The following is a 14,670-nucleotide window of genomic DNA, read 5'->3' as shown; positions in this document are numbered from 1 at the left end:
TGGTAATGCCAATCTTCTGCAGAAAATAGCTTCCAGATTCATATACCAGTGTATATATAGCTGCTAGCGTTTAAAAATACTTTTAAATAGCACTACACTGCTGATATGTGACTCATTAGTCTGCCACTAGATGGCAGTCTGTATCACTTTAAGGACAACAATTCAGAGGTATTGTGCCACTCAAATATATGGCATGTTTGCCTAGAAATTACTTATATATGCTTAATTCATTTTAGATAAGTCTTTTTAAAATATATATATATATATATATATATATATATATAGTTAAAAACTCCACATTCGTTTAAGTGAGAGGCACTAGGCGCCGATTAGTGGGCGTGTGGCTGCACATTCAAAATGACTGGGCAAGTAGTACATTTTGCGTTAAACTTGAATATTCCTCCACGGAAGCTATTCAGATGATTCATAAGGCTTTTGGGGACAATGCAATGAGTGCAGCGCAAATAAGTGTGGCACAAAAGCTTCAAAGATGGTTGAGACTCTGTTGAAAGATTTGGCACTCTGTGATTTTTGGCTTTTCCCAAAAGTAAAATCACCTCTTGAAAGGGAATAGATTTCAGACCATGAAATACGAGGCAGCTGACGGCGATTCCAACAAACGATTTTGCAGAGTGTTTTGAACAGTGGAAGAGACGCTGGGAAAACTTTGAGGTGCCTACTTTAAAGGGACTGAGGTGTCATTGTCCAATGTATCCTGTATCTTTAAAAAAATATATATTTTTCATATTACATGGCTGGATACTTTCCGGACAGACCTAGTATACCCAGAAATATTCATGTTGCATGGATCCACAGACTGTATTTCCTACATAAAAAGTAGGAAAGGTTTTCAGAGTAAATCCTCACTAATACATACTGAAGTTAATACCATAGTCTATGTAACGAGACAGTTGAGTTCCTGCATTTTGTCTAAGCTTTGAAGGTTATAGAGTTTGATATTGTGAGGTTCAGACAAATGAACATGTGGTGCATGCAGGATAAAGAAAGCCTACTAATAAGGGTGGCTTTATTGAAGATTAAAATAGGAAAAAGGGTTGAAGGTATGAGTGAGAAAATATTAAAAGATGAAGTTTGACTAAAATCGCATGAATGTACAATGCAGTTTGGAAAGGTAGTGATTAGAAGCTAAAGAAATTCTTGAAAATGAGTGAAGGAGGAAGAGAATGAATATCTGGAGAACACAATTCTTTATATGGCTTGTATGTGACAGGATCTATAGATTAATAGCCTAGCAGAGAAGCTAAGGACCAACAAGAAGTGATTTAGTGCCATTTCTGAAGGAGTTTAATGGTGGCTCAAATAAGTGTCTAGTTGTGGTCCTCACCTCAGAACATTTATTAGTTGTTTGCCAATTATCCAGCATGTATTTATTTAACCATTTAAGATGGGAAAAAAAGGAGTAATCCGTTTTTGAGGTTTGTGAGAATCATGTTTCAGGCATCGTCCAAAAAGCAGCAGAATGATCAGATGTGTCTCTTCTTTTTATGAATGATCGTAATACGACACAAAAAAACCCTGTATCATATTGTTTAAAGTGTTTTTCTCCCTCCAAGGGCTTTTGAATACTGTGGCGTTCGATAGAATAGTTGGCCAACATGCCTTTAGATCATGCCACCAAGAGGTCAGGTGCTGGGTTTTCAACCAGAAATTTACCGTACTTCAATACACACAATCCCACTGAATTCTAATGGAACAATGCTATTCAAGGTGGTGAATTAACCTCTCTTGTTAAAGAATATCAAGATATCACTGGTTTGGAAGCGCTTATCAGTTTCTTGATTATTTTCAGTCCAAATCTGAGTACTATAAGATAACGTGTATCTTCTGATCTTGACCTGATAATTCCTGAACACAAATTTGAAGAAGATTGCTTCAAATGAATCACAGATGGGAATGTAGCAAGAGAGAGCAAGAAGTAAAATTGTTAGTTTCATTGCTGCACACAACTTGTTTTACAGCACGTTTTTAGCATGTAAGACAGTGGTGCTATATATAAAATACAGCCAGTCTTGCTCTTAGCTGATTGGTTTTCTTTCCTTTGCTGCTTATGTCATGTTTTCCAGAGAGACACATTCTACAGCTGTTGCTGTCATTTAAGGGTCATAAATGTAGTTAAAAGCAGAGGCCCTGCTATTAACCTCTGTCAAGCACTGCAATTTCTTCTCTATCATTTTATTATGTAGAATAAAGCAAAATCTATGTATGATTAATTGTATGTAGAATTTCATGCAAATGCAGATATCTGTGTTTGTTCACTAATCACCAAGTTGAAGAAAATTGAAAACCAAATTGCAAAAGTTAGGATAAAATAGCTCCCTGTTGTGCAATTGGATAATTGTTCGACAAGCTATAATTGCTTATGTTTTGCCATTTGATTTTCATTTTGCTGCAATTTGGAGTTCAGTGAGAGGGGGAAACAAATAGTTTGTATAGACGAATAAGACCATTAGAATTAAACGTGCAATACTTTGAGTACAGGTATCTTTTAAAATGTTAATGGAGGAAATATACAAGAGTTTTTCGCAAAGTGATTACTTCCCACTGTTCAATCTCCGTATGACAATATGTCAGACTTTGCACCTGTTATGCTGCTGTGATGCTACACTTACTGATAACACATTTATCATAGAATATTTTTTTCACCAATTTCTATCCCTTGCAGCTAAACAGATTGGGAAAAAACAACCCATTTTTCTTTATTTTCACTAGTATTCCCATAATAGTATTCACTAAGGGGGATATATCATTTCTAATTTCAGGATATTTTACTTTGGGTTTAAAATTAAACAAAACATGGTGGCCATCAGCGTTGGTAGTGGAGGGGTTAATAAATAATAACAGCATTTTACACAGGCCGATCCCCACTCTGATTTAGTTTTCATAAGTGGGATTCCCTTAGCTCTGATCATCTGACAGGCAGTGTCACATAACGTGCGTACATGATTGAAAATTAAGATTCCCCCCCCCCCCCCAGGAAGCAGTGCTTTGCGACTTTAAAAAAGTATCTTGCTAAGCTCATTTAGACCGTCGCAGCTATACACTAAACCACAGTTAGAGAAAAATCGGATAAAATGGGAATAAAACCTCTCATAGCATTGCATATCTGTGCCTATTTTCTTCACATCATATAGACAATTTTGTATACATATTTTAAATATAGCACTACACTCTTGTTTTTGTTTTAGAATAGATGAAGCTGCTTGTGTATATATGTGAATACAGCTGATGTTCATATTGTGCTATTTGTTGAGATTTGGTATGGAGTCCTCTACAGGCAGGACACTAATGAAAACACCTGAAGCTATGGAACAGTGGTCCCATATTGGGACTGTACTGCCAGCTCATGGCACTTGATGAGTATGAGTAAAGTTACTAATATACAAAAATAATTGTTTTGCGTACTGTTGGCAGAGGGAATGGTGGGGTTAGCACAGCTGATGAGGATGTGCTAGAATTAAAACCTGATAACCGTTTGGCAATGAGTGTAAAGCCAGAGACTGGTTGCAACCAGATATCTGCTTGCAAATGCCAAAGGTTTGACAAGCTAAAGTTATTGGCATGGGGTAAACAATATTATTCGACTGTATCATACTCATGACTGGACAGTTAATTTAAATGGTTATATACATATTTTTGGAGGGATAGGAAGGAAGGTTGAATTATATGCTCAACATGAATTAACACAATACATTCCCATACATTTGACTTGATGAGGAGGTTAAGAAAAAAAAAAAGTCTGGGTTGTGTTTCAAACCAGCACCAATAACCGCTAAGCACTAAAACAACTTTAGCTCAATAAAGTGGTTTTGGCATATAGAACATGCTTCTGCAGTCTAATTACTTTGTTTCTGCAGTCCTTAACACACTTCCTGTAAGGAGAGATCTAATGTTTAAACTTTTTTTTTATTGCACAATTTGTGTAATTCCAAAGTTCTTATGTCCTGCTATGGTAATTGTGTGTGATTAAAGTGTAATTATTAGAGGCATAGATATCTTCTAAAGTAAACACAATGTGCTGTAAAATTGCATTAAAACTAAAACCAGTACTCTCATGTTGAAAAATGTTTTAATCACACCCAGTGGAGGTATGGCTAGGGCTGCATAAAGAGAAACACAAGTGAATTCACTCCTAAATGGGAGAGTATTGAGCAGTGAGACTGCAGGGGCATGATCTATACACCAAAAATGTTTTGTTAACCTAACATCTTTTTGTTGCTTGGACTGCACATATAATTTATGAAGATGGACATGAGATCTGCAACTTGTTCATGCTCTATCTATGTAATAGAGCAAAAAAAATAATACTAATTGCTAAGTAATTTTAGACAATGAAAAATAGAGGGGGGCGGAGCTAGCGGAGCAACGAGTCGGTCGCCATTTACAACCGCTCCGACAAACCAGCGCATAAATTAGCAAAATTTACCGGTGTACCCTCACCACCGATTAAGCAGAGCCACAGGCATCAAACCCGGACACTCAGCGGCACCCTCAGATGCCTTTCTTTCAACCATCGGGCACGAAACGCCGCACCAAAGGATCTGGGGCCTACCAGAGCTGTCGGCGTGGCTCGGAGCAACCTCTCCATACACTGAGGACGATTTTTACACCTCTGAAGACATGGGACGGAGATCCCTCAAACAGACCGCAAGTGCCCCCAAAACGCACCGGGACATAGGCAGCCTGCTACAATCTCCCCCTCTGGCGCGGACTCGGGCCGCTGAGGCGGTTTCACCTGAGAGGTCAGAAGCAGGGGATTCTACGCACAGCATGGCCGCGGCAGGCACCAACGCCGCACCCACACAATCCACTGTTGAATTGCAACCGGCAACTAAGCAGGACATACAGCAAATGCTGACCGGATTACAACAGAATCTACAACAGATGTGGCAAGCCGACCTGCAGGGGCTAGCAGCGGAGGTACAAACGGTGTCGGCCCGTACCCAAACCGCAGAAAAGGAGGTGAAAGAATTACGCCTAGAACTAAATGCCCTTAAAACCACGGTTACACACATGCAAACGACGCAGGCCAACACCAGCAGACAAATCTCCATACTCGATGACAGGGGCAGGAGAAAAAACATTAAGATTAGAGGAATTGCAGAAGCGGTGCCGTTGGACGAATTGCCCCATTTTGTCAGGCGGTTGGTGGCCTCACTCCTCCCAAACAAACAGGCAAAATATTTTGCATTCAACGGGGTATGCCGCATAGCCAAACCCCAGCAAGCGCCGAAGGCAGCCCCCCGCGACACCATCTTGAGATGCCAAACCCTAACGGATAAAATTGCCCTAATGAAGGCCGTCAAAGGACACTCACCATACGACTTCGAAACGCATAAACTTACCTTTTTCCAGGACTTAAGCAGAGACACTCTCCTGTGGCGCAAGAGCCTACAACCCCTTACCACCACCCTGCAGTCAGCGGGCATCACATACAGGTGGGCAAGCCCCAGAACACTGTGGGTGACCAAGAATGACCAACACTTCAAGATCTCCACTTTGAAAGAAGGCCCAGCCTTACTGACCACGCTGGGGATGCCACGGTACCAGCTACTGCCCACCCGGGGCCCACGCCTTGACGCTCACACGGACTGTACCACTAGCTTAACAATAATGTTGTTACTATTGTTTATGTTGTTTAATTTCATTTGTTTCTGACCAAGTTACGATACTCGCGTCCATAAGGAACCTTGTCCCGATCCAACCCGGTTGGAAAAAGTCATATAACGAACGGAGATTAGCATATAGACCACCACACTGGCCTCACATCCCCCCCCCTTAATGCCTGAGGTTAAAAGGCATGGCATGCTAAGGAGCTCTTGCGCACAATAAAACACTGAGCCTTGCAACCAGAAGGGTCTACAACCCAATCAAAAATCGTACGCTTAAGCTCCGCATCATAAATTCATATATAAGCGACACATAGGCGCCCAACCCATTAATCTAATAGGCCTATATAACTTCAAGCGAGCAGGGGGCCAGGCATTACATGAACCCTCACCTGTACCAAGATCCCAACATTGCTTAAAAACCCCCACTGGGACAAACCTGTGTCACACGCCACGGGTACAGTAAGATGACTCATTAGAACCACAGTCCTAGTTTTTAAAATTTAAAAAATTTTGTGCAGAATTGAATACGGCCTTACATGCATGACAACTACAATGTGAATGTACCAAAGCATACGCTGTTGTGGCGTCATTATCTATGTCTGTAATATTGCGAAGCACCAAAAATAAAGAATTAAAAAAAAAAAAAAAAATAGAGCCAAAGCAATACAATATACACAGGAAGCCTTCACAAGTAAACAGACTGTAAAATAGTTGTCGAAGAAGGAAATATTGGTCCAAATACTACACTGAATGAGTTTTGAAATGAGAACAAGAAGATGGCAATTTTTACAAAATATTTGTATATGACCAGAAATAATCCATTTTGCTCTGAACAATATCATTAACAGGAGTCATCATGGGTTTTGGAGGAAAGAACACTTTTAAAAGTTTTTTTTTTTTTTTTAATTCTTCATGGGTCAGTGTAATATTTTAAGGTGGCATCTGCTTTGTTAAGCCAGTTACTGTAGGATAGGTGTTTGAGCACAGGTTATTCAGGTCAGTTTGATTTCCAAACATGTTTTGATAAACTATTCCATATTACGAGAACTAATTAAAATTAAAGTATAACTAAGAGACAGAGTGACGTGTCTTTCCTACTGTCTCACTTTCTTCTAGTGATTGAAAAAGCAATATTACGTGTGGTGCCTTCATTTATTCTATAAAAGAGGTTCTCCAAAAAATGTAAATGACCACCAATATTTCTGGTTTTACTGATAATTCTATGGAAAAGATATTGATCATCTCTAAGTCCTGGACAACGGCTTGTTCTTGACGCCTTGTTCAAGACCTAGTGGTCTACACCTTTGCTGGCAAGAAAGCATTTCAAGTGATATTTTTCTCCTTCCAAATATTAGACCACTAGGATACATTGGTAATGTAGGGGTGACAGACGGGTGCCTGGTTGAAGTTGCACCTCCTGTTTTCTGTGGATCTACTCCATTAGTGGGATGTTTTGTCAACAATATGACCTTTACCAGCATCTACAGGCTCTAGCTAGAAATAGCAGTAAATAATGCTGAGGGGCCATCCCAAGTTTTGTGACCACAGGAGGATTACGGAACTGTTTTAAAAAGGATTAAATTGATGCTCATGATCTAAATTAAACGTGGAGCTACATTGTATGCGCTGAGCAAACTGATGAATTTTAGCTCAGCCTTACATATCAGCGTGGTGTCTCCCATGACCTGTTTTCTATTAATGTCTTAGGAGTCATAGTCATCAGGACATAAAAAAGAAGGGGCTCGGGTATTGTCACATTGAGTACATTTTGTTGTATGTGCAGAGCCAGTGAGTTGGAATTGTGCGAGATGGAAACACTGACCTACAGACGGAACAAAATGTCAAAATATTATAAGTCTTACCACCACGGACTGAGTATGTGCGCAGATGTTTACTGATACCTCTAATCTGACAACATTGAAATGTAAACAAAAACATTATATATAAAAATATTGTAATCAATGATTTTTCCAAATTGTAGATTCTGTCTACTAAGCCCACATCCATTATACTCCCATTAAAATAGACTGCTTATTATAGTGATTATGGGGCGAGAAACTCGAGTCTGAAAATGTACCTTCTAATTTTCTGAGTTTCTTTCTTCTCTATTTTTCAACTATTGGGGCCAAACTGCACACAGCTAGTCACTGATGTCATGGGGATAGTGTAGCTCAGTCTAGGTGGTTTCCTGACCAATTCTTTAGACATGCCTACCAGTCTGGGATTTAGGAATTACCCAGTTGTGTCGAAGAAGTTTTTAGAAAGAAAAAAAAAGGACCGTGACACAACCGGGTAATCCCCAAATCCTGGACTGGTAAACGTGCCTTGAGGACTGATTTGGAAACCACTGGTCTAGCTTTTCTATTCAACCAGTAAAGCTGGAGTTTGTTTTGCCCAGCACTCTGAGTTGGTCAGTTGTGCAATGTGAGTGTATGTTCACATCGCCTGCAAGTGAAAAAGTTTATCCTGAAGGCTGAATGAAGAAGCTTGCCTCCTGCGTATCACTTTAGTGTTTAGTGGCCTGGAACTTAGGTGCCAGAGATCATAATTGAAATAAAGGAAATTTAAAAAGATAAGATGCTTTTGTATGGACAGCTTGCTAGCACTATATTCACTATATTTGAGTGTTCCTTAACACTAGTCAGTGCAATTTTGTAGCTATATCCTGATCATGTTTTGAAATGATGCAATATGTAAAATCAGATTATTAATAACTCCTATAATCACTCGCATAAGATTGAATGTTTTATTTTTGGTTTTGAGGCCAGATGCATGAAAGCTCTATGCATTGCTGATAGTATTCCAATATATAGGCTACATTTATATGCACTATAGGTTTTCCAAGCAACACAAAGTCTAAACACTAAACTGGTTCAATGACTGGTATACAAAGAGGACAGAGAGAGGATCCAGATTCAAAAACAAACCATAAACTGTGAATAAGGTGAGGTATATTTTGTTAATGGAATGAGCGTGACTCTTTGTTGGCCTTTGGGGACAAGCTAAAGGGCTTTTTACATTCTTTATGTTTGTCTGTCTTGAATTCACAAATCTATTTATTTTTCACCGGGTCATGTTTGACAGTCCAAAGCACTTATGCCACACCATTCAGTTATCTCCAAACCTTTCTGTCTGAAACTCCAAAATGTGGTTGGTCTTACTCAGTGGCGTACACACAACCCATGGGGCCCCGGTGTGAAAACTGATGCGGGGCCTCCCCTCCCCCCGCGCGAGCGCTTACTCTGCGCAGGCTGGGGCCGCAACACATGGCGGCGGGCACCTGGTCGCAGGGCTGCGACCCGTGCGACCGCGGTATGTATGCCAGTGCATGCATAAACACATACACTTAAAGGACCACTACAGACAACCAGATCACATCAGCTCAATGAAGTGGTCTGGGTGCCAGGTCTCTCTAGTTTTAACCCTGCAGCTGAAAACATAGCAGTTTCAGAGAAACTGCTATGTTTCACTGAGGGTTAATCCAGCCTCTAGTGGCTGTCTCATTGACAGCCGCTAGAGGATTTTCTGCGATTCTCACTGTGAAAATCACAGTGAGAAGACGCTGAACGTCCATAGGAAAGCATTGAGTTATGCTTTCCTATGGGCGGTTTGAATGCGCGCGTGGCTCTTGCCACGCATGTGCATTCGGAGCTGAGAGGCGGATGGGGACGGAGAGATCCCCAGCGTTAAGGGAGTCCGGCGCTGGAGAAAGGTAAGTGCTTAAGACACACACACACTCTCATGAACAGACGCACACATTTACTGACAGACACACACTCAGTGACAGACGCACACAAACATACTCAGTAACAGACACACACACACTAACACACACACTCTAACACTAACACACACACACTAACACACACTCTAACACTAACACACTCACTAACACACACACTCACTAACACTAACACACACTACTCCGTTTTATTATTTCGAGTCGTTTTTTTACTCTTCATCAGGTATCATTACTTCTGTTATTATAGTAAACACTCTGCAGAGTTGTATCAAATCACCATGGGACATTGAAATATGAATAATAACCATCAGATCACACTGGCCATGACATTATTCAATTGGTCTTGTGTTTTGTGTTGTGTTTTCTTTTTTGTTTTGTGTTTTTTATTTTGTTTTAAAAAGACCTACTGGTGATATGTCCACAAAAGGAGATACATTTACCTCTCTTCCTCTACATTGCCACATTCTATCCATTTACATTTCTCTTTATTTTTTGAGGGTTCTTGTGTTTCACTAGTGTAAAAGTACAAAATGAAGGTCTGTGAAAGAATGAGACTGCTGACTGCTGTTTACAGTACAGGTGGAGGAGGCTATCTGAACATTTGCAATTTGCCATTGTATCACTTAATTACAAACCACTTCTCTTCTGTGATTTTTCTTTATGACTGTGATGTTTTCCTACCAACCCTTCCTCCTCTGTTTTGTTGCCTCTTTTTTTGCATAGTCCTGTTTTCCACCCCATCACTGTGCGTCTGTTCTTTGATTAGTTGTGTCGCTTTTTATTCTTTATAGTTATTCTTTTCATGCTTTGCACTGTTTTATCCCTATTACCCAAATTACTTATATTTAAAGGGACACTCGGAGCTCAGTGTACTGGTTATGTTGCCTGGAGTCTCTGGAATTTGTCCCTGTTTTTATATTAAACCATTTAGAAGTGGACAGAGGTATCTGAGTGCGACGAAGAGCCTCATATATTTGTTTAAAGTGTTTCTAAATGATTACTGAATGTGTATTAATCTAAATTCCTTAGTGGCAGTTTGATTGACAGCCACTAGAGGCATGCATGGGGTTGGATAAATAAAAGTACAGTTTTTCCGAACTTGCACTGTTTGTAACAGCAAGACTGCAAAGGTGCGATCCATGGACCAAAATCACTTCACTATGATTTTGATGCTTAGACTGGACCTTTAAACTATGCATTACCTGCTATGAGAAGCAACATACAACAGTTTTAAAATGGGCAAGTAGAGTCAGATTGGAACCTGATTATCATTATCATATTTTAGGCAAACATGTAATTTTAAAAATAGCACCAGCATTATATAATACACTATTAAAGGGACACTATAGTCACCAAAACAACTTTAGCTTATTGAAGCAGTTTTGGTGTATAGATCATGTCCCTGCAGTGTCACTGCTCAATTCTCTGCCAATTAGGAGTTAAATAGCTTTATGTATGCACCTTAGTCACACCTCCCTGCATGTGACTTGCACAGCCTTCCTAAACACTTCCTGTAAAGAGTCAGCTAATGTTTACACTTCCTTCATTGCAAATTCTATTTAATTTAAAATCTATTATCCCATGCACTGTTGATAGCTTGCTAGACCCCACAGAAGCATTCCGTGTATGATTAAAGTTCACTTTAGAGAGCAGGCTATCTACATCTAATTGAAAGTGAAACTATATTTTTCCATGCATGGTGTATGAGTCACAGCCAGGGGAGGTGTGACTAGGGCGGCATGGACAGAAACAAAAGGGATTTAACTCCTAAATTGCAGAGATTTGAGCAGAGAAGATCTATACACCAAAACTGCTTCTTTAAGCTAAAGTTGTTTTGGTTGGTGACTATAGAGTCCCTTTAAGGACACAGGTTTTCAATATTGATGGGTGACAAAACCATATTTAGTCCTTCCAGAAGCTTTTTGTCTGTTGCCTAACATTTAAGATTTGATAGATAGATAGATAGATAGATAGATAGATATCCAGTTTGATAGATAGATAGATAGATAGATAGATATACAGTTGTGCTCAAAGATTTATATGTCTGGTGATTTTAGAAGGTCATAGATGTTGTCATTGATCATGTGCGAATGGGTGAAGCTAAGTATACAAGTCTTCCATATTCATGGTCTATAATTAGGAGCTAGGCGATACATTTTCTCTGCTGTGTTATTGAGTCTTGATACACTTTCTCAGTCATAGAACGTTAAGAATACACAGTTAAATGGTGATAATCCTTAATGCTACACACTGGCATATAGCCATTTATATGAGAGCAGCAAAGAGTTGATATGGAAGGTCTTACATATTAAATAGGGTACAATATGTATGTAAATGAGGATCAATTGGTAGGTTTAAATGGACACCTCTGCTCAAATAAAGTTACAAAATAAAATAAATCATTGCTTAGTGGATATACCCCCAATAAAAACATGCTTGCATTTAATTATGCATGTTTTCGTTGATGGTATATCTGAAAACAGCTTGCAAAAATTGCAGATCTCTTGTCTAAAGCTTTTGTAAGCCCTCCCCATCTAACCCCGCCCAGACTTTCCGTGGCTGTCCAATCACAGACTTCCCAATGCAGCTCAATGCAGGTGCAGTCAGGTGTGCTGGGTTATTGCCTCCTGAATTTATTTCCACTGAGCTAACCGAACCAGGAAGTAATAGGACTGGTTGTCTAATTCACAGCCAGAGGGGTGTCACAAGGTTAAGTTATAAAGATTCCAGTTTCTGTCAAAGTCTGCACTTTTTGTAAAATGGAAAAAAGTACACACATTAACAAGCTAATGTGCTTTACTGGTCTAGAGTGTCCCTTTAAGACTGCTTTTCCTAACAAATTAGCATTTGGGGGGATCCATTTACTAAAACGATGGAGCACCTTGTTAGGAAGCATTTATTTTTTTTATTTTTTTTTGCTTTCTAGACAAGAATTTCTAATTTTTTTTTATCTCCTAGTTGAAAAGTAATTGTTTTAAAAACATTTTAAGGAAAATACCCGACCCCATTCCAGCCTTTAAGTAGTCTTCATGGAAAATCACCCCAATAAAGAATTTTCAGCTAAAGAACTGGTGTAAGTTATGATCTTCCAGAAGAGTTGTTATGATACAATACCATAAAAACAACAAATAGAGCTCTGATAAGTAGGAAATTATTGAGATCAGCATTTAAATGGGACACTACAAAAATAAGCAACATACCCATTGTAGCTGTAAATTGAGCATCATTAACACAATGTGCAGGGCTCCATTTCTTGCCTCTCCTAAACAGTTTGATAAATAACTGAAGTATGGAGCTCAGAGACGATTTTTAACATAAGTACTAGACTTGTGCATTTAGTTTCAAACAAACTGGGATTTGTCCGTATTTTGTCTGATCATTGGGTTATCCGAATTCTGTAATTAGGAAGCGCCACATGGACATATCATGAACAAATAAATTGGACAATTGATGAGCATGTTCATTTGTTTCATAATTTGGGATTCCATTTATTGTGCCAAAAAAATAAAATAAATACATGATTGTTGGGAAAAAAACAGGTGGTTGATGGTTAGGGGTAGGCCCATAAGGCTGCTAAGGCCATAGCTTCAGGGTGGCTCACAGGAGTGGGGCGGCACTGCTGAGCCATCTATTGATTGTGGTACAGCAGGAGAGCTCAGGCGAAAAGGCGACAAGCTCCTTCACCTTCTTGCTCGGCACTAACAACGGCAGGTCTTAGCATCCAGACGGCAGACGGCGAAACTGCAGAAGAGCGCACTGAGATGACATCAGCTTCATAACTCCGCAATACCTCCTGAACTTCCAGCTGCCTGTGTGGGGGAGAATGAGATGATGAATTGTGTGAGGAAGGGAACAGAAGAATGCAACAAGTATTTTAAATGATAAAGAAGATGAGAACAAGTGAGGGATTTGGAGGAAGAAGAGGAAGACAAGTGAGAGATGACGCGAATAGAAGAGGGGAACAAGTAAGGAAAGGGGGGCAAGAAGAACGGGATCAATTAGAGAAATGTAAGGTTATGGAGAGAGGGCATAATAAAGGAAAAGGGGAGAGGAACACATGTGATGAAGAGAACAATGAATAGAGGGGTCTGAAGAGAGATAAAAAGAAGCAGGTGGGAATTACCCAGGACATACTTGAAAACAAGAGAAATCTCAATGTATCTTTCCTGGTAAAATATGTTATAAATAAATAAAAATAAATAATTGAAAACCTATACATGCACTCTAAGTACCCAAACATGCACACTAAATGCCCAAACATCCACTCTAAATACCCAAACATGCACTCTAAAACTTCACACAAATATGTTCCTGCAAGCACACAGGTACTGTATATAGGTACACCACTATATTCATACACTAGCGCTCTACACAAATACACCAGTCATTCACATACACTCACTAACACTCCACACAACTATGCTCTTACATACATATTGCCATTAAGCCACCCAACCAGCCACTTACACCGAACTGATCATATTCCCCCATCGACCTAGTCAGATAGTGCCACCTTCTTACCTCCCAGTCATACCTACTCGCCCTGTCATATTCACACACTTGGCCACATAACATGTCACCTACCCCCCATCCACCTTGCACTTATTGCCATGCAGCCACCAACCTAATCATAATTACCATGCAGTCATGCTCATAACCAGTCCATCTAATCACATACCCCAAACTAGTCACATTCATCCTTCCAATCACATACAGCAAGCTTCGTATAAATGATTGGCATTGAGGAAACTGGCCTTGGGGCAGCAGAGAGGGAAAATCCAGCCCTGGTTAGGGGATATCCCAGCCACTAAATATTGATTTTATGCGCAAATCACACAGTGAGAAGTGGACCATATAAGGAAAAACTTAGTAGCAATAAAAAAATATATATATTTACTTTGGCTACTCTTTTTTTCTCACATGATCTGTGAGCCAAATGGCGAAAATATCAGTGTAATGCAAAACATATGGATAATATTTATATTTTGCCTTACACTGATTGGCCCGTCTTCTGTCTTGTTTGGTTTATTCTAATTGTAGCTGAACTGCCGCGTGGACCAAAATCAGACCACCTGAAAATTATTATTTTTTCATATGAATTGAATCAGCCAAACTGAAGTTGCACAAGTGTAATACCTTACCCCGTGCTAGCTGGCTTAGGTTTGTGTTTTTCCCTAGTGCATGCGCAGATTAGGCTATCCATTTGAATGACAACAAGGATACACATTTGTTTTCCGAATTAAAATAATCCACCAAGCAGAGATCTTGTTTGTTGTTTGTGCCACTGCATGCTAAGCA

General features: G+C 39.6%; 1 protein-coding gene across 1 annotated transcript in view; it reads right to left on the bottom strand.

Moving 5' to 3' along the window:
- Positions 1-14,670, bottom strand: part of RIF1 (replication timing regulatory factor 1) — a 335,763-nt gene that overhangs the window by 135,403 nt on the left and 185,690 nt on the right. The window lies entirely within an intron of this gene.

Source organism: Pelobates fuscus, chromosome 8 (genome assembly GCF_036172605.1).
Source record: "Pelobates fuscus isolate aPelFus1 chromosome 8, aPelFus1.pri, whole genome shotgun sequence".
NCBI classification, from domain to species: Eukaryota; Metazoa; Chordata; class Amphibia; order Anura; family Pelobatidae; genus Pelobates; species Pelobates fuscus.
This window is presented reverse-complemented; position numbering and strand designations above follow the sequence as displayed.